Below are 20,796 nucleotides of genomic sequence, written 5' to 3'. Positions count from 1 at the left end.
TAGAAGAAAATCCTCCTCTGATAATTGATGTTGACATAATTGAGATTCATGAGGTAGAGGCTGCATAAATAACTACACCAAGTGGCAAAGCCACCCATGCTGAGGGGAAGGTAAAGGATGTAGTTGATCAAAAGGTAGAGGAGAAAGGTCAGGTTGAACAAAATGAAGTCAGGGTACCAAAACCCTCACATGATGTTGATCCCTCATTGTTGGCACTTGACTCATCCAGTCAAGAATATTTTGGTTATTTTGACAATAAGAATATTGAGCAACTAAGCAGTTTTGAATTGATGTTTATTGCAGCTCAGAAATTGAGGAAGGAAGGATCAGAGGATAAGCAAGTTATTTAGCAGGCTATTCCAATTTTGCAGTAGCTTACACCAAAATGCAAGATAGATCAGGTTGCAAGTCCATCCAGTAAGTTGAAAGGTTTGATTGAGCACATTGCAAAAGAGTACAAAACTCTTCAACAAGTGTCAAACTAACAGTTGGTGGAAAGGTATAATGCAACAAGGAATGTCACCTATGATAATATGATCACATCCAACAAAGCTATGCTGATAGAAGAGATGGCAAGGATTGATGAAGCTTTTCATCAATGTAGTCATATGTAATGGTCTTGCACTAACACAATAAAACTTATAGAATACCTGGATAATAAAGTTAAGGTAGATAAGGACAAGTTGGAACAACTTGTAGACACTTTTGATGGTACTGAGTCTTTGACCAACTTTGTTGATGGTCAAATTTTTCTTTTAGAGTTAGAAATTTTAGTCCTGGAGAAGGAAAAGGACAAGTTAATCCAATGGACCATAGAATTGAGAGGTTTGATAAGTCCTTGACTTAATACTTTGTTACTTCATAAGTGGGAATGTATGGACCAGATGAGTATGCCCACACCGGCAACCCTAATAGAAGAAAAATTGCACAATTACATTCTGAATGGGTTTGTATCAATTTTTGGAACTTTAAAATCTGACTGGGATACTTATTTCACATTTTTGAAGTGTGCTTATCTAGATATTTTCAAGTACATTTAGATCCGATAATCACAGTTTTCATTTGTACAAAATTTCATTCATTTCTTATTTTTGCCTTGGCTTTCGGTATTGCTGTCAAAGGGGGACAAGCTGGATGTGAAAAATGTTAAGGGACAAAAGAAGTAATGTATAGCTCAGGGGGAGAACCCTTCTGAGATCAGTTTTGGGAGATTAGATTTTCGATAGGAACTGGTACAACACTTCAACAATCTATTTTTCACATGAGTGTTGCCATCAATGCCAAAGGGGGATATTGTTGGCAATTGACACTCATCCAGGTTATAGGTGTTTTCATTTATGGCAACACACTTCATGGTAGATCTGGAAATCAAGGTAACCAACATTCACTTCACTGACATTCAGGGAATCGACAGGCAGGTAATCGGCAAACTTGGAACCGGTATTTAAGGCAAACATAGGAGATTGATACGACAAGTGTGTAACCAAAAACGGTCATACTATTTCATGTTTATATTTTGTTTGGGCTGACTTGTGTCTTATCTTTTGTAATATGATTGTAAGTGGACATAAGGCATTTGTGTTTATTAATATAAATGGGTATATAAGTCAGTCCGGGTTAGGTCATTTTGGGGATATGACACATAACAGATGTGATATATTATGTGATGTTATGTGAGCGAGATCTTGATTGATAGAATGTGAAGGTAAAGATCTATAATCAGTCTTGATTATTTGTCTAGAGGTTTGGGAAGCGATCTAAGTTAACGATAAGGGAGGCTATAGTATAAACTAGTATAGACAGTGCTTAAACCAAAACTCATCCAGCATAGCAGATGCACATTCTGAGTTCAGTTTTTGTTTGTAATCTAGTACTTTGGATCTATAGTTAGTTAGGCTCCTTTTGTGATGAGCAGTGTGCTCTAGGCAATGTGTCTTCCTGCATGTGCAAGCCCCTCTTGTAATATTTATTCAGTTGGCTAGTGGATACATATTGTGGGTCTCCAATCCGACCATGGTTTTTCCTCTTTGAGGTTTTCCACATATAAATATCTATGTTATGGCGTTGATTCATGTAGTTGCATTAATATTACTTCTTGTTACTTTCTTTTATACATATTCGTTAATAAGTGGATTTGTTGATAAGGCTAAAGATATTATAACTCACAGAACACTGAATCACCCCCCCCCCTCAGTGTTCTTAGATTCCAACAAAAGATGCAGATGCTGTGGTTGATCTTGAAGGAGAATTGGTTTGTTCTCTTCAAGAACTTGACAAGGTAAGAAAAGAGTTTAAGAAGTACAAGAAGTTTGTCATTAAAGAGCACGACTTACTAAACAAGAATATTGAAGAATCAAATATCAATCTTGCTGCCATAACTACTCAATTGGAAGAAACCAAAATAATGTATGAAGTGAAAAAATCAGATCTAGAAAACAAAGAGAAGGAGTATCAAAAGATGGAGGAAGAGATTGTGAATCTCAAAAAGGAACTTGAAAAGTGCAAAGATTAACTCAAGGTGAGAATCAAGTATGAGGGTGACACTAATGCATTGGAAACAATGTTTAACAAGTAGAAGTACTCGAAGGATGCATAAGGAGATGGATTTGATGCCAGTCAATGTTCTACTACCAAGGAATCAACAAATAAAGAGGTACATTTTGTCTCTTCAAGTAAGATTGAAATTAGACAAACTTTAACTGTTAGCAATCCAACAGAGAAGAAAACATATGTTGTTGTTAAAAAGAATAGTTATGCTGATCCAAAAGGAAAATCCAAGATGGATGATGGAGGTTTCAAAAGAGTCAAGGATATGAGGAAGAACTCAAAAAGACTGAGTTATGCTACTCCAAGGAGATCAATGAGAAACAACTTCAACAATGATTGGTATGTACCTCTATTCCATGGCTACTATTATAAATGCAATACTTATGGTCATAGAATTGCATAATGTAGACTTATGTGTAGGTTCCCTCCTAATTATGAAAATAGAAATCCTTTTGATGCTCTTAGAGATGCAAATATTATTTGTTACCATTGTAATGGTAGTGGTCATAGAAGTTATGAATGTAGGAGATATAGTTTTTAGTCCTATGATAGTCCCTTAAGTTCATCATTCAATAGAAATGTCGAATGTTATCATTGTCAAAATCTTGGACATATAGAAAAGCATTATAAAATTAGAACAGCTAAGCAAAATATTAAAATGTCACCTTTGGTAGAATCAAATCAGAATATGGCAGTAAAGAGGAAGTAATAATCAACACAAGTATGGGTAGAAAAGGAAAAGGACAAGATTGAGTCAAGTTTGATTATTCAAATTGCTCTGCATGCTAAAAGGAAAAACTTGTGGGTAGTGGATAGTGGTTGCTCCAACCACATGATTGGTGATAATGAAGTTTATAAAGCTTGAAGATTGGAATGGTGGTTTCATGAGATTTGGAGATAACTCATCCATCAAAATAAAATGCAAAGGTACTCTCAATATTGATGGTAAAATGAAAGCACATGATGTATACTATTTGGAAGGTCTGAAATACAATCTTCTCAGCGCGAGTCAAATGTGTGACAATGGATGTAAGTTTACATATGATTCAAAAGGATGTCAAATCAGAAAAGAAGGAAATGGACAACTTGTTGCTGAAGGCAAAATGACAAATGGAAATGTGTATAGATTGAAAGAATTCTTTGAGTCCCAACGCATGATGGGATAAGTTGAGGAAAGTTGGTTGTGGCATAGAAGACTACGTCACATCAATTTTGATAATCTTGTTAAAGTGAGAAAGAGAGGGTATGTTAGGAACATACCTTAGATTATCAAACATGCAAGCACTTTATGTGATGAGTGTCAAAGAGGAAAAAAAACTAAAGAGAGTTTCAAGACAAAGGAGTACTCAACTACAAGGCCTTTAGAGCTTGTGCATACTGATCTATGTGGGCCTACAAGGACAAGAGCCTTTAATGGATAAAGATATTTCATGCTACTCATAGATGATCTATCTAGGATGACATGGGTCACTTTCTTGAATGACAAGTCTCAAGCCTATGGAAGATTAATCAAAATATTTAGGAAGATGGTTGAGAAGGAAAGTGTATACAAGCTGAAATGTTTGAGATTAGACCGTGAAGGAGAGTTTACATCAAATAAATTTGAAGACTATTGTAAGACACATGGAATCAAAAGACAATGTTCTATGTTGAACATAAAGTACCACTGAGAGGTGGGTGAATCAGTGGTTCCTAGATCTATTCTTTTTCTGATCTAACTAGAGAATATCAATTATTTACTTAATCGCATAGACAGTCCAACTGGTAATATAAGAAAGAAGGGAAAAGTGATCATGCATACACAACCAACTCACAACACCATATTTATGAGGAAAACACAATATGGGAAAAACCCCAGTGAGATAATTTGTTGACGTCTATTGCTCCAATCCATCCTCACAGTAAAACATAGTTACAAAGTTTAGTGCACCAACCCAAGAAGCACCAACCCCTATACTTTAGGGAACCAACCCAAGGAGCACCAACCCCTACACCAAGCTCCAACTTGGCAATGTATATTGAAATACTATTTGAGTTCAATTTAGGCTTCTTACTGCAAATGAATTTTGTAGCTCTTGAATCAATTAACTTTTTGTTATCTTTCTCTCCTTCTCTTGCACAATCTCTCAGTACACTGTATCATAGTGGGATGTTGCCTGCTCTACCACACCTTACTAATAAGGCTCAACTGCTCGACTATGAAACTATCAATAGGATCCTCTGACTGGTCTGCTTTCTTGGTCACATTGTAACTTGATCAAAATCCCTTCTCAACTTTTCTTCTTCCATCTCCTCTCCTCACTACTTTCTTCACTACATCATTATTTTTTTCAATCCTTTCTACCCTTTTCTTATTGAATAGGTTCCCGCCAAAAGGCAGATTCAAAATCCAAGTGGTTAGGGTTTCTACACTATCCTCGAGGCAAATTAAATCCAATCCAATATGCAAGATCTGATCTCCTTGATGTCCATTTGTTCTTCATCATCATTTTTGTGCTTTTTCAAATATGGGAAACATGATCCTTCATTTTAGATTTGCATTTTACAGATTGCCATTAATGCTCCTGTTGTTTCCTTCTCGAGGTGATCTTTCAATCCAATCTTCTATTTTTGATCAAGATGTCAACTACTCCCCTAATCTTCCTCTTACATTCCTTCTTCCTCAAGCCGCAATCAGTCTGATACAATTCCTAGATATGTTGTTCCTTCATTAATGATGAATATCAGTTTCATGAACCCAGCAAGTGAAACTTTGCCAACTACACCCTACTTGCCACCTCAGCTTGACATGAAATTACTCCAATTAGGACATGGCTTTCCAATGTTTAGTTAGTCTGACAAACACATACCAATAAAACCCTTTGCCAGTAGAGTGTTCTTCACTTGTTGATCAATATAGCCCCCTGAACCAGTTGTACATCTTAATATTTTGCCTCTTCATCATTATACAGGTAGCCATCTACCATGCCCAATCTCCACCGGTTGACATCAATGTCAACTAAGTGCCAAAATGCCAACAATCTCCCCCTTTGGTATTGATGTCAACTTCTCATAGTTCACTCCATACCTATACATTTCTCCCCCTTTGACACAATGACAAAGGGTACTTGCGCACTCCCCCTTTGAACCACACAATGCTCTCCTTGAACCATATAAACCTTCTTAGGTAAATGATACAACTCCCAAATTGTGTCGGAGGTACTCAAATATGCTGACTGATAGTGGTTTTGTGAAAATTTCTGCTACTTGTTTAGTAGTAGGAACATAATCCATTCTTACCTCTTGTCCTTCAACCTTCTCACTAAGGAAGTGGTATTTGATTGCAATGTGCTTTGTTCTAGAATGCATGACCAGATTCTTTGCTATGTTAATGTCACTTGAATTGTCACACCAGATGAGAATGGGATCAATGTTGTCCACTTGGATATCTTTGAGAGTCTACTTCATCCAATGCACCTGAGAGCAACATGTAGCAGCAACAATGTATTCATCTTCAGCAATAGATAGAGAGACTGAGTCTTTCTTGCTATGCCATGAGACCAACCGGTTGCCTAGAAAGAATGCACCACTACTTTTGCTCTTTCTATGATCAATACACCCTGCCCAATCAACATCAGTGTATGCTTCCAAAATAAAATTTCCCTATTTAGGATACCACAAACCATAGCTGAGCGTTCCTTATAGATATCTAAAAATTCTTCTAACATCATTCATGTGTGACTGCTTTGGTGGAGCATAAAATCTGGCCACCATACATAGTACCTGAACAATATCTGGTCTTGAAGTAGTTAGATATAGTAGACTACCTATCATGGATCTATACAAAGTTTGGTCTAGTACCGGTGATTCATCATTCTTACTTAATTTGCTGCCAGTCACCACGGGAGTACTTATTGGTTTGCAGTCTTCCAGTTGGAATTTCTTCAGCATCTTCTTTGCATACTTGACCTATGAGATAAAGATTCCTTCATCTCTCTGTAGTATCTGCAAGCCAAGGAAGTAAGTCAATTCACCAAGCATTGACATCTCGAATTCTGACTCCATCTGATCAGTAAACTCTTTGTAGAGAGTATCCTTATTGCCACCAACGATGATGTCATCTACATACACAACCACAATAATCATGTAAGTCCCATCTTTTCTTATGTACAAATTGTTGTCAGCACTTCCCTTTTTGAATCCCTGCTCCTTTAGATACAGATCTAACCTCGAGTACCATGCCCTGGGGGATTTCTTTAGACCATACAGAGCTTTCTTTAATCGAAATACAAATGTCTCATCATCATGCAGTAGAAATCCTTCTAGTTACTCCATGTATACTTCTTCTTCCAAGTTTCCATTTAGAAAAGAATATTTTACATCTATTTGGTACACTTTGTAGCCCTTGTAGGTAGAGTAAGCTAGAACCATCCTAATTGCTTCTAATCTAGCCACCGGTGCAAATGTTTCTTCAAAGTCAATCCCTTCTACCTGAGAGTATCCTTTGCACACTAGTCTAGCTTTATGCCTCACAACCTTACCTTCTTCATTCATTTTGTTCTAGTAGACCCACTTTGTGCCAATGATGCTCTTATCTTCCAGTCTAGGGACTAATTCCCAAGTCTTGTTCTTCTCAATTTGGTGCATTTCTTCTTCCATGGCATCCATCCATTCTTGTCTCTTGCTAGCCTCAATGAAGGTTTTGGGTTCAAATTCAATCATGAGACATAGGTTGACTTGTTCATCATTTCAGGAAAGTCTTCTTCTAGTCTACATTCCATCACTCTTATTTCCTAGAATTTGCTCTTCCAAATGGTTCAATTGTACATACCAGTTGTGAGCCTTCTGAGGTGTTGCCTCTGGTTCAGTGTCAGACTGAACATCAATATTTTCATCATCAGAGTCATCAACTAGTTAATGTGTGGTTGAAATCCTTTATGCATATCCTCATCAACTCTTCCATGCACACTTTCAACAATTCTTCTTAGTCTTTTATTGTAGCATTTGTAGGTCTCATTGTTTGACGAGTAACCAAGGAAGATCCCTTCATGACTCCTAGATTCAAAGCTTCCCAAACCATCTATATCTTTCTTAATGAAGCATTTTCTTCCAAAAACTTTGACATATTTGACTGATGGCTTCCGGTCATACCATAATTCATAAGGTGTCATCTTGTTGTTTGTTCTCAACTAAACCCAGTTCAAGGTGTATGCAACAGTATGCACCACTTCTTTCCAATAAGTATCTGATAGACTAGCCTCATTCAACATAGTTCTAGCCATCTCCTTGACTATCTTGTTCTTCCTTTCTACCACACCATTTTTCTGTGGTGTTCTAGGAGCAGAGTATTGTCTTCTAATTCCATGTTTTTCACAGTAATCTTCAAATTCATTTGATATGAACTCTCCACCCCTGTCTGATCTTAGATGTTTTAATTTGTACCCACTTTCCTTTTCCACCATCTTCCGAAAGATCTTGAATCTTTCAAATTCTTGTGATTTATCTTGCAAAAAGGTGACCCATGTCATCCTTGAGTAGTCATCAACAAAAAGCATGAAGTATCTTTCACCACCAAGGGCTCTTGTTTTAGTTGGACCACATAGATCTGTATGCATAATTTTAAGTAGCTTGGAGGTGTTGTGCTCCTTTGTATTGAAACTTACTCTTGTTTTCTTTCCTTTTACACATTCATCACAAAATGTGTTTATTGGCTTGATGATGGGTGGAATATTACTCACACACCCTTTTTTGCTTACTACAACCAAGTTTTCAAAATTTATGTGGCCTAATCTTCTATGCCACAACCAACTTTCATCTACTTGTCCTAACAAACATTGGGACTCATAGCATTCCTTTAGATTAGAAACATTTCCATCAGTTCTCTTTCCTTTTGCCAACACTTTACCAATATTGTCTTTCTTTATCTGACAATCAGTTGAGTCAAAGGTGAATTTGTAACCTTTGTCGCACATTTGACTCACACTTAGCAGATTATGTTTGAGGCCCTCCACATAATATACATCATGTTCCTTCAAGTTTCCATCAATGCTTAGTGTTCCTTTTCCATTTATTTTGATGGAGGAATTGTCTCCAAACCTTATCGATCCATCATTTCAATCTTGAAGATTAATGAATTTTCTTTTGTCACCAGTCATATGGTTTGAGCAACCACTATCTACTACCCATATATTTTTCCTCTCAACATGCAAGGTAGTCTACACTATGAGACTTGATTCTGCCTTTTCCTTTTCTTTCTCAACCCAAACCAGTTTGATTTCCTTCTTATTGTCAGCTCCTGGATTCTGCTCAGGTTCTGATACCGGTCTTTGATCAGGATTTTCCTTCACTTGCTTGATCTTCTTATTTCTGCATAATTTGGCTATGTGTCCAAATTTTTGATAGTTATAGGATTTTATGTTTTCAATAAAAGAAGCATTTTTATTACTATTGTAGGATATCGGTTGGTTCTTCCTACAATCAAATCTCTTATGTCCATATTCATTGCACTGATAGAAAACAACATTCATATGTCGGAGTGTATTAAATGAATTTCTACTTTCAAAATTCATAGAAGGTTGATTGTTTAACCTACAGTTAGCTATTTTGTGCCCAAATTTATTACACTGGTAACAGTAACCATGAAAATTTGATACATACCGGTCATGTTGTCTTGGTTCAGAATGGAACTGCCTCATTGGGGGTCTTCCATTCATGTTGCTAAATCTGTTGAACCCTTCTAAGTCAATCCCAACATTCCTTCTCAGATCTACAAATTTGTGCATGAAATGTGACCTCTGGTTCATTTCTGTATGTCGGTTTGGATGTGGATTTATAACAATATCAACATATGTATTTTTATCAGTTTCCTTGCCTATAGTGAATGTCTTCTTTTCTTCTCCTTCAATTGAAGAAGTGAACATTATCTGTTTGTCAGATTTTCCTTTGTGGGTTGATCCTTGACCAACTTTAAAGCCTAAGCCACTATTGTCTTTGGATTGCTTTTGTTTGCTCAACATCTTATCCAAAGCTTCAGTGCTGCCTTCATACTTGCTTCTTATTTGTATTTCTTCCTTTCTTTCCTCAAACTCCTTTCTGTGCTTTATTATTTCTGCTTCCAGCTCTTGATGGTCCTTTTCTTTCTTTGTTAAGTCAATGGCTGTAGCTTCACCAATCTTTTGAGTTTCTTCTAGCTACAGCTTTACGTCAGATATGATTTGACTGAATTCTTCCAGAGACTGCTTCAAGACATCTTGTTCATCTACTACAATAAGCTTAACTCTCTTGAGTTCTCTTCTTGTTTTACTTAGTTCTTCAAGTGCACTGATACGTTCACTTTCCAAATCCACTTCAGCCTCAACATCCTCTTCTTCCTCATCTTTAGTAGCAGGTCTATCAAGTGACATAAAAAGATTTACTCTTTTGTGGTTCTCATGGTCATCATATTTTGATGCATCCTCGTCATTTGTTGTGTCATCCTCAATGGTATATAAACTGTTTTGGTTCCGATAGTCTCTTCTTCCCTATCGATGGTCATTTCATTCTTTGTCCTTTCTGATAGATCTTCTGAACTCTCTTGACTCATCTCCACCGGTTTCTTTGTGAGGATAACTTGCAGTGAAGTGTCCTACCTTCCCACAGTTGAAACAGTTAAGTGGCAGCTTTCCTTTGTACCGACTTGATCCTCTTTTGAGCTTCCTGACAAAGTTTGCTACTTCAACATCAAAGTCTTCACTATTATCTTTAAGGGTAATAGATTCCTTCCCCTTTTTGGTGGTATTGAAAGTAGATTCTTTTCTTGAGGAATTCTCACTGGTTGTTCTCATATCATAGGCTGTCAAGGAACCAAATAATTCATCCATTGTAAAAATCTTCAAATCCTTGGCTTCTTCTATGGCTGACACTTTGGTATCATATTTTGGAGTGATAGATCTAAGTATCTTTTTGACAAGAATTTCATCTACAATCTCTTCACCAAGTCCTCTAATAGCATTCACAATTTCATCGAATCTGTGAAGGTACTCTGTGATTTTTTCATCATCTTTCATTTTGATGCTTCCAAGTTGGCTCCTTAGAGTTTGCAATTTGGCCTCCTTGACCTTTGAATCTCCCTCAAATAATCTCTACAACTTCTCCTATGTTTCCTTTGCTGAAACATAGTGCATAACCTTGACAAATTCATTATCGGACAATCCACTGAATATGGAATGTTTAGCCTTTGCATTATTTTCATACTCCTTTGCATTCAGATCAGTGGGAGGAGTATTAGGAACAACATACCCATTCTTGACTGACATCCATACATCAAAGCCAAGAGATGAAATATATGTCTCCATTCTTCTACTCCAGAAAGCATAGTTAGATCCACCAAACAAAGGGGCTTTTGAGGAAGCGGACTCACTTCTTACCATTGTGCTCAAATTCCAGAATCTACACAAGGTTTAAAAAATGATCGAAAAATTGTGCTCTGATATTCTATGTTGAACACAGAGTACCACTAAGAGGGGGGTGAATCAGTGGTTCCTAGATCTATTCTTTTTATGAACTAACTTGAGAATATCAATTATTTACTTAATCACATAGATAGTCCAACTGGTAATATAAGAAAGAAGGTCAAAGTGATCATGCATACACAACCAACTCATAACACCGGATTTACGAGGAAAACCAAATATGGGAAAGACCCAGGTGAGAAAAGTTGTTGAAGTCTACTACTCCAATCCAGCCTCATAGTAAAACATAGTTACAAAGTTTAGGGCATAACCTAAGGAGCACCAAACCCTACACCAAGATCCAACTTGGCAATGTATATTGAAATACTATTTGAGTTCAATTTAGGCTTCTTACTGCAAATGAATTTTGCAGCTCTCGAATCAATTAACTTTCTGTTATATTTCTCTCATTCTCTCACACAATCTCTCAGTACACTATGTCATAGTGGAATGTTGACTGCTCTGCCACACATTACCAATAAGGCTCAACTGCATGACTATGAAACGACCAATAGGATCCTCTAACTGGTCTTCCTGCTTGCTCACACTGTAACTTGATCGAAATCCCTTCTCAAGTATTCTTCTTCCAACTCCTCTCCTCATTACTTTCTTCACTACAACATCATTTTTTTCAGTCCATTCTACCCTTTTGTTATTGAATAGGTTCCTGCCAAAAGGAAGATTCAAAATCCGGGCGGTTAGGGTTTCTACACTATCCTCGAGGCAAATCAAATCCAATCAGATATGCAAGATCTGATCTCCTTGATGTCCATTTGTTCTTCACCATCAGTTTCATGGTTTTTCAAATATGGGAAACGTGATCCTTCATTTTAGATTTGCATTTTACAGATTGCCATTAATTCTCCTGTTGTTTCCTTCTCAAGGTGATCTTTCAATCTGATCTTCTCTTTTTGATCCAAATGTCAAATACTCCCCTAATATTCCTCTTACATTCCTTCTTCCTCAAGCTGCAATCAGTCTGATACGATTCCTAGATATGCGGTTCCTTCATTAATGATGAATATCAGTTTCATTAACCCAGTGAGTGAAACTTCACCAACTACACCCTACTTTCCACCTCAACTTCACACGACATTACTCCAATCAGGACATGGCTTTCCAATGTTCAGTCAGTCCGACAAACACATATCGGTAAAACCCTTTGCCAGTAGAGTGTTCTTCACCTATTGACTGGTATAGCATGCTAAACTGGTTGTACATCTTAATATTTTGCCTCTTCATCACTATCCAGGAAGCCATCTACCATGCTCAATCTCTACTAGTTGACATCAATGACAACTAAGTGCCAAAATGCCAACATTCTATCCCCAAGACACCACAACAAAATGGTGTTGTGGAAAGGAAGAACATATCAGTCAAGGAGATGGAAAAGACAATGTTGAATGAAGCTAATCTTCACAGTATACACTGGGAAGAACCAGACCATATTATTGTATACACATTAAATAGACTTCAACTGAGAGTGAACAACAAAATGACACCTTATGAGTTATGGTATGATAGGAAACCATCAGTGAAGTACTTTAAGGTGTTTGGCAAGAAGTGCTTCATCAAAAAATGGATAAAGGTTGTGGATGAAGTGATGAAGGTATCTTCTTGGGGTACTCTACTCATAGAAAGGCCTATAAATATTTCAAAAAGAGGATAAAGAAGGTGATTAAGAGTGTACATCTAAGAGTAGATAAAGATTTACATAAAGAAAAACAAAAAATAATAAATCATATTGAAGAATCACATAGTGAAGATTAAGAGAAATATGAAAGTGAAGAAGAAGAAGTACCCAACAAGACTCCAAATAGATATGTGCAAAAAAATCACCTTGAAGAGAAAATCATAGGCAACAAAAATGAGGGTGTACAAACTAGTGTTGGTATAAAAAAATATTCATCTTGGATATTATTACACTTTACTTTAGTTTACTTAGGTACATGCATTTCATAGTAGTTTTGGTATGAGACACTTGTTTGTTTGTGCCACATTGGGATGGTGTGTCTAGGAGAATTATCACCTTTTATGGTGTTGATCTTATCTTGTTGTTACATTCCACCTCATATGGAATATTTTATTGTTTCTCCTACCTACCCACACCTATAACCTACCTACCCTTGTTTCTTATTGAGCCACATGTCATGTTTGTGTGCTTACATATCCATATAGCCTTTCTTATATAACCAGGCTCATCTACATTATTTGTATGGGCAACTATTGAACAATAACTTGTAATAATCCAATCGATCATAGTTTGCATCTTGATAGAATATAGTTTATTCTTGTCAAATTTTATTCTCTCTTATTTGTTCTTTCTGTTGCCTCTTTATCTTGGCAAAATCTCACATGGTATCAGAGCCATTAGAGTGTCATTGGATTGCTAATTGAGAGAAATTTGATGCTATTTGGGGTTTGCATTTTGGAGCTTTTTATTGCATGTTATTATTGAAGCATGATGGGTCAAATCTGAGGTCACCATTGGATTGAGTAAATCCAAGAAAGTTTGTTTTTCCTTTTGTTTCATCCAAATCGGACTTTGAAGGTCAAATCTAGAGGCTTTTGAAGTTTGAAGTTGCAGCATAAATTTTCCAAAAATTATAATTTTGCAGACAATTTTCAAATAGCGATATCTCACTCATCCGGACTCCTTTTTTCGAGAAATGTTTTTTGTTTTGGGGTAGAATTGCATTATCTGTATAGTGGTGCAGGAGTTTTCTGATTGTCAGATATAGGTTTTTTGGAAATTGTGAAATCTCAATTTTTACAACTTTGGAGGCTTCATTTTGGCTCATATGGACTCCTTTTCAGGTGCTATTTTTTTTAGAGTTTATAATTTTTTGTCTACTTTCATAATCTACCATTAGTTTGTAGTTATTTTGAGTATGAATTGTACTTTTTGTATTGGGTCATTTTTTGGCCTATTTTGTACTTGTATTTTTCTTGGATCTTAGTTTAGATCACTAGCAGTATTTGTTGAAGTCTCTTATATCTCACTTTGAGAAGTTGTAAACATTGAAATTAGAAGTCCACTTTTCCATTATTTGCAAGTGCCAACATGATATTTTTGTGGGGGGTCAGTTGTTCATTTATATCTCTTGGTGAAATTCCATTTGGAGGCATCTTCATCTGCAATATTCTACAAGGCTTCTTTGTTTGTGGCATCATTTTCATGTTTCCACATTTGAATATTTTATCATGATGTATTCTCTTGCTTGAGAAATGTTGTAATCACACTATCATAAAGTGCAACACCTCTTTGTATCTTGTCATTGTTGACTATTTGATGTAATCCTCTTGTACACATAGATTAGGAATATCTTATGAGACTTGGTGCATGGCTCCAATTGAGACTTAGATTGTACATATTTTTTCCATTTACGAGTATCCAAATGATGCTCAAAGTAGGTTGTCTCCATTCCTAATCTTCTTTTTGTTGTAGCGAGTGATTCATCATCATCGACTTGGTACCTAGTTTTGTCACACTTCAACATTATTGGTGCAACATTGGCCTCTTTCTTCCTTATGGGGAGATATTTTAGTCAACATCATTGGACCATCTTTACAAGAGATTCGACATTGAGGGGGGGCTTGATGGTGTCTTCTTCTCTCTTATGGGGGGGACATATTTTTGTTCTTCTCATTCATCATTGAGAGCATTGTGTGCTTTCATCATCTCTCTTTTGGGGGAGGGTTTTTTCCCATTGGGTTTTTCTCTCTTTCTCCATTTATGGGAGATTGCATTTGCATTTGTACTTGGGTACCTAACATGGTCATGTAGCCAAGACCGATCTTGCATTGCTTAGTTGCATTGTAGACTTTAGTCCATTTACCTAAGTTGCACTTAAGGGGGGGTGTTGGTGTAAATAATTATTCATCTTGGATATTATTACACTTTACTTAAGTTTACCTAGGTACATGAATTTCATAGTAGTTTGGGTATGAGACATTTGGTTGTTTGTGCCACATTGGGATAGTGTGTGTAGGAGAATTTTCCCTTTTATAGTGTTGATCTTATCTTGTTGTTACATTCCACCTCATGTGGAATATTTCATTGTTTCTCCTACCTACCCACACCTATAACCTACCTACCCTTATTTCTTACTAAGCCACATGTCATGCTTGTGTGCTCACATATCCATATAGCCTTTCCTATATAAGCAGGCTCATCTACATTGTTTGTACGGGAAACTATTGAACAATAACTTGTAATAATCCAGTTGATCGTATTTTGCATCTTGATAGAATATAGTTTATTCTTGTCATATTTTATTCTCTCTTATTTGTGCTTTCAATTGCCTCTTGATCTTGGAAAAATCTCACAACTAGAAGAATACTTGTAAGAAATAATTAACAACTAAACATTTTCCTTTTGAGTGAGATGGAACCCAAAACATATAATGAGGCCAGCAAGAGTGAAAAATGGATAAAGATTGTGGAAGAAGAGTTGCAGCAAATAGAAAAGAGAAAAAGATGGGAATTGGTCCCTAGAATTGCAAACAAAAATGTCATTGGGACAAAATGGGTCTACGGGAATAGGATGAACAAAGAAGGAAAAGTAGTGAGAAATAAGGCAAGACTAGTGTGCAAGGGATATGCTCAAATAGAGGGCATAGATTTTCAAGAAACATTTGCACTAGTTTCAAGCCTTGAAGCTATTAGGATGTTCTTAGCATTCTTGGATTTTAAAAGATATTAAGTATATGAAATGAATGTCAAATCAGCATTCTTGAATGGCAATCTTGAAGAAGAAGTTTATATTGAGTAACCTGAAGGATTTCAGCTATATGAAGATGACACCTTTGTTTGCAGATTGAGAAAAGCTTTACATGGTCTAAAGAAGGAACCTAGAGCATGGTATTATAGGCTAGATAAGTACCTCCATGAGAAATGTTTCAGAAAGGGAAATGTTGACAGCAACCTATACATTAAGGTGGATGGAGACCACGTGATTATAGTTGTGATATATGTGGATGATATCATATTTGGAGGAAACAAGGATATCTTATGCAAAGAGTTTGTTGACCAAATGCAGTCTGAGTTTGAGATGTCAATGCTTGGAGAGCTGTCATATTTTCTTAGTTTGCAGATTTCTCAGTTAAATAAAGGAATATTTATATCACAAACCAAGTATGCAAAGGACATGTTAAAGAAGTTTCAAATGGAGAACAACAAACCAGTTAGTACTCCCATGGTGACAGGATGCAAGTTTAGCAAAGATGATGGGTCACCTAGTGTAGATCAGACCTTGTATAGATCCATGATTGCCAGTCTATTTTTTGTCACAACTTCAAGGACTGATATTGTGCAAGAAGTGTACATGGTAGCTAGATTTCAAGATGCTCCAAAATAATCACATGTAAATGCAGTTAGAAAAATATTCAGATATCTACAAGGAAAACTTAGTTATGGCTTATGGTATTCAAAGAAAGAAGGTTTTACTTTACAAGCCTATATTGATGTTGATTGGGTAGGTTGTATAGATGATATGAAGAGCACCAGTGGTGGAGATTTATTTCTTGGAGAGAGATTGCTTTTATGGCAAAATAAGAAGCAAGATTCTATTTCTTTACCTACGGTTGAAGCAGAGTACATAGTTGTTGCTACATGTTCCTTACAACTTTTGTGAATGAAATAGACCTTAAAGGATACTCAGGTATCATTTTTAGATCCTATTGCTATTATGTGTGACAATTCAAGTGCCATTAACATTTCCAAGAACCCTGTCATGCACTTAAGGACAAAGCACATTGCAATGAAATATCATTTTCTTAGGGAGAAGGTTGCAAAGAAGGAGGTAAAGGTTGAATTTGTGCCCACAAGAGAGTAGGTTGCTGAAAATTTTGCAAAGCCTCTTCCAAAGGACACATTTTAGTATCTAAGATACAAGCTGGGTGTTGTTCCACCATCGTTCAGTACTTAAACATACTGTAGATGTATGTGGTTCAGGGGGAGCATACTGTTTTACTACTTTTCATCCTTGAACCTCATGTTTGTCTAAGGGAGAGCTCTAAAATTTTTTTGAGTGGTATTAACATGGATGTTTATACTGTAATAATGGTTCATCTAATGGACTTTACAGAAAACAACAATTGTCAAGCCTTGTCCAAGATGAACATCTTCGGACAAGAAAGAGATAACATCATGTTTGCAGGTCATGTACAGGTCCCTTTGCCATTGTTTTCAAAAGGGGATAAAGTTATATACCTATTTTGACATGAAAGGAGGAGAAAGAGGTGCCTGTGTGAAAAAGAGCTTCCTATGTGTGTTGTTGTTGTGTGTTCACATCAATGCCAAAGGGGGAAATTGTTGGCATTATTGTCAATGATGTCAACAAGTGTTGCAGGTTGTAGATGGTTTAAATTACTTATAGTTAACATCACACGCAAGCTATACTGCAACATTATTAGATCGGAATAACTATACCGATATTGGAGTTTCTTTTGTGTTTTGTCATATCAGAATAGATATGCTAACAAGGAGACCAAGGAGGTGTATCAGAATAGCTACCAATGGAAGAATGGTAAATTTCCCCTATGCCAATGAAGTTGGTCACCCTAGAGTTTGTGATCGGAGTAACCTATGCCGATAAAAAGAGGTTGATAGTATATCATCAGTTTAACTTGTTCTCTTGATATAACAATTTTTCCCTATGCCGATAGTTATGACTATCCTGATAAGTGGTTTTTTTGGCATGAAGTTTTTTAGTTCGCAGTAGCCTACACTAATGAAGTCTATCACTATAGGGTTTGAGTTTTGGGATACCTATGTTGATAAAGTTATGCTTATTCTAATATATGATCGATTAGCTTGGAGGTTCCTTCTTCGGGATAGCCTATGGCGACGAGTGAAATCTGAGGTGATTTTTTCATCAAAATAATGCATGCCAATGAGAGGGATCCAAGGCATGAAGTTATCATCGGGATAAGTTTTGAAGGAAGAATAAAGGCAAAATTTCAACCTGATAGTTATAACTATACCAATGGATCTTTGAGAAACTCACTTCAGGATTGTTATAGCAATGAACATGTTTGTAGACCACATAACACGAAGGTTAGTTACAAAATGGAAACCGACCTTACAGTGTAGCCTAATAGTGCATATGAATCTAGACCGACCTTGACCATATGATCTGGATGAAGAATAAGAGGACAAGTGGCTCCTTGGTAGATAGAATAAATCAAATATGTTATAGTCAGTGATGATGGATCTCATATAGTGGCCAAACCTGCCTAGGTAGATTGATAAGATGACAATAATCTCATTTATGGTGACTGAATTATAGATGCTTGATGGGATCGAGATAATTGACAGAGGTAGGATCAGATTTGGAGTGCAGATCAAGCTTGCTAAAAATAGCAACCCAATGACAGAAAGTGAATTGAACATAACCCCAACGGGCAGAAAACAGAGTAGGGTCAGTCTATTCAAAAGATCAAATCCAATCTACTGTAGACCATATTTAAGAAGGAAAAATTTAGATTACTAAATTTAGTAATCTATGTACTGATCGATTTGAAGATAGATGAAACACATTTAATGTATGGAGCCAGTCTAAAATCATTTTGTAGACAAAGAATAAAATCTTGCTGAAAAAGAGGACCAACAGTAGGCAAAACAATCTGATATGGTTCGATGGGAATAGATGAGACACATACATTTTGGGAAATAAAAGGAATCTCTTGAAGTTGATTGTGTGAGAGATGTTATGTGAAAAAGTGAAGTGCACTGTTGAATAGGATAGACAAAGAGAATTAGAGTGTGAGTAGTTGTAGAAGCAGAGTAGTGAGGATTGTTATAGCAGTAGAATATTGAGGATAGAGAATAGTCTAAGATAGGTGAAGTTGAGGCACAATAAGGAAGATAAAAGAGTATAGAACAAAGAATAATAACAAAGAACTATTTGTAGAGAATTGATAGAGTGTAATCCTTAGAAACAAAGAGAGTCATTCTCAAGATATGAGAATTTTACAGTGTTAAAAAATTCTTTTGTACCCTTTCTTTATCATTATAAACCTAAATATTATTGTATTTTCTTTGAGTGGGTTCTTAGAGAAGGGGTAGGTTCTCCTTTGAGTAGGTGCTCATAAATTAGGGGTTGGTGCTCCTTGAGCTGGTGCTTAGAATATCGGGGGTTGGTGATACTTGGGTTGGTGCCCTAAAACATATTGGAATCAGTGATTCCTTGTGAGGGTGGATTGAAGTAGTAGACTCCAACAACTATTCTCACTTATTTTTTTCCCACATTGGGTTTTCCCCATTATCTAGTGTTATGTGATGTGTTCTTGTGTGTGCATGTTTATGTTTGCATTACATCCTTAGAATCTACACACTAAACTTAAAATTTTAAAATACACCGATTCACCCCCCCTCTTAGTGTCCATTTGTGTTCTTCAACATCTATTTTAAAAATATATATTTGATCAGTTCATCAACAAGGAGTTGAAATAAGGGCCTAAAACTATGAAATAACCCATAACAAGTATATAGTCCTTTCCTAGCCTTATCTATCTTTTGTTGTTACTAGTTTTTTTTTCTTTGTTTGTATGTATTTTATCTTTCATAGTCTCACTTCATATTAGATTCATTTATTTTCCCTTAATGCTTCTTTATAATGGGTTTTCTCCATTTCTCATGCTTATCCAATCAAATGTGTATTTTATGTATTCATGGATAAAGGAGATAATGAATGATTGTCCAACCATGTAGTCAATTACTCAAAAAACAATAATAACAATAATAATTTATAAGAATAAGAATATATTAATTTTATATTAAACAAATTATAAATTAGTCAACTCAAATTACCAAATATAGGGTGCAACACCTTTTAATACTATTATAAAAAACTATTGTAGCTAAGTGGGTAATTACATTTTATTGACTTCTAAATCATCTTAATCATACTCAATTTATAATAGTCATCCTTGTGATCCCAATCAAACTTCCTATTTATTGCTCCCCATTTCTCTTTTCTTCTTCTTTGTCCTGGTTTCCAATAATAACATACAAAATATCTAACCAATGAAGTGATTGGTGTTGAATTTTAGATGGATGAAATTTTAATGCTTCATGAAATTTGTGATTAACCAATGCAAGTAGGATTATTTGATCTTGGTAGTGATAGTTTGGAAGAAGTAATTATAATAATCAATTTTCATTCCTTTCGGTATATCAAATTTATACATATTATATTGATCTTAGGAATAGTAAGTATCTTGACATAAGTTGGAAAATTTAGATTTTGATAGTTGATGAACCTAGTATAAGTTGGTAATGTATATTATAATATTCTATAAATCATTATACATGGATATAGAATTATTCTATTACTATGAAATACACTACCAAAGTTAGAAACTCAAAAATACAAAACAATCGATCATTATTTTTGTAAATGACGAGTAAATAAAAACCTTTAAATAAAAAAACTAGGGAGAATAATGAAGTTTTAGTTCATTCATGATTTCCATTGATGGCTAACATGTTTCTACATCAGAAATTAAGCTTATTTTTAAATTTATCTCACAACCTTCTAATTCATAGAGAGAAACCAAGAAGACTCACCTCAACCATAGAAATCTAGTTAGAGTATTAATGTAGTTTTATTCTATTTCACTAAAAATTCCTCATACTAACAATGTTTGAATCTTCTCCCAATGGTTTTGTCCAATATCTCTTTAATTTAATTTATTGGTTATGGTGATAAGAGGGTTTATATTTTTTCTTATATGCAATTTCTAATCGAGTTTCATTATTGTTTTTGATTAAACAA

Source organism: Cryptomeria japonica, chromosome 1 (genome assembly GCF_030272615.1).
Source record: "Cryptomeria japonica chromosome 1, Sugi_1.0, whole genome shotgun sequence".
NCBI lineage: Eukaryota > Viridiplantae > Streptophyta > Pinopsida > Cupressales > Cupressaceae > Cryptomeria > Cryptomeria japonica.
This window is presented reverse-complemented; position numbering follows the sequence as displayed.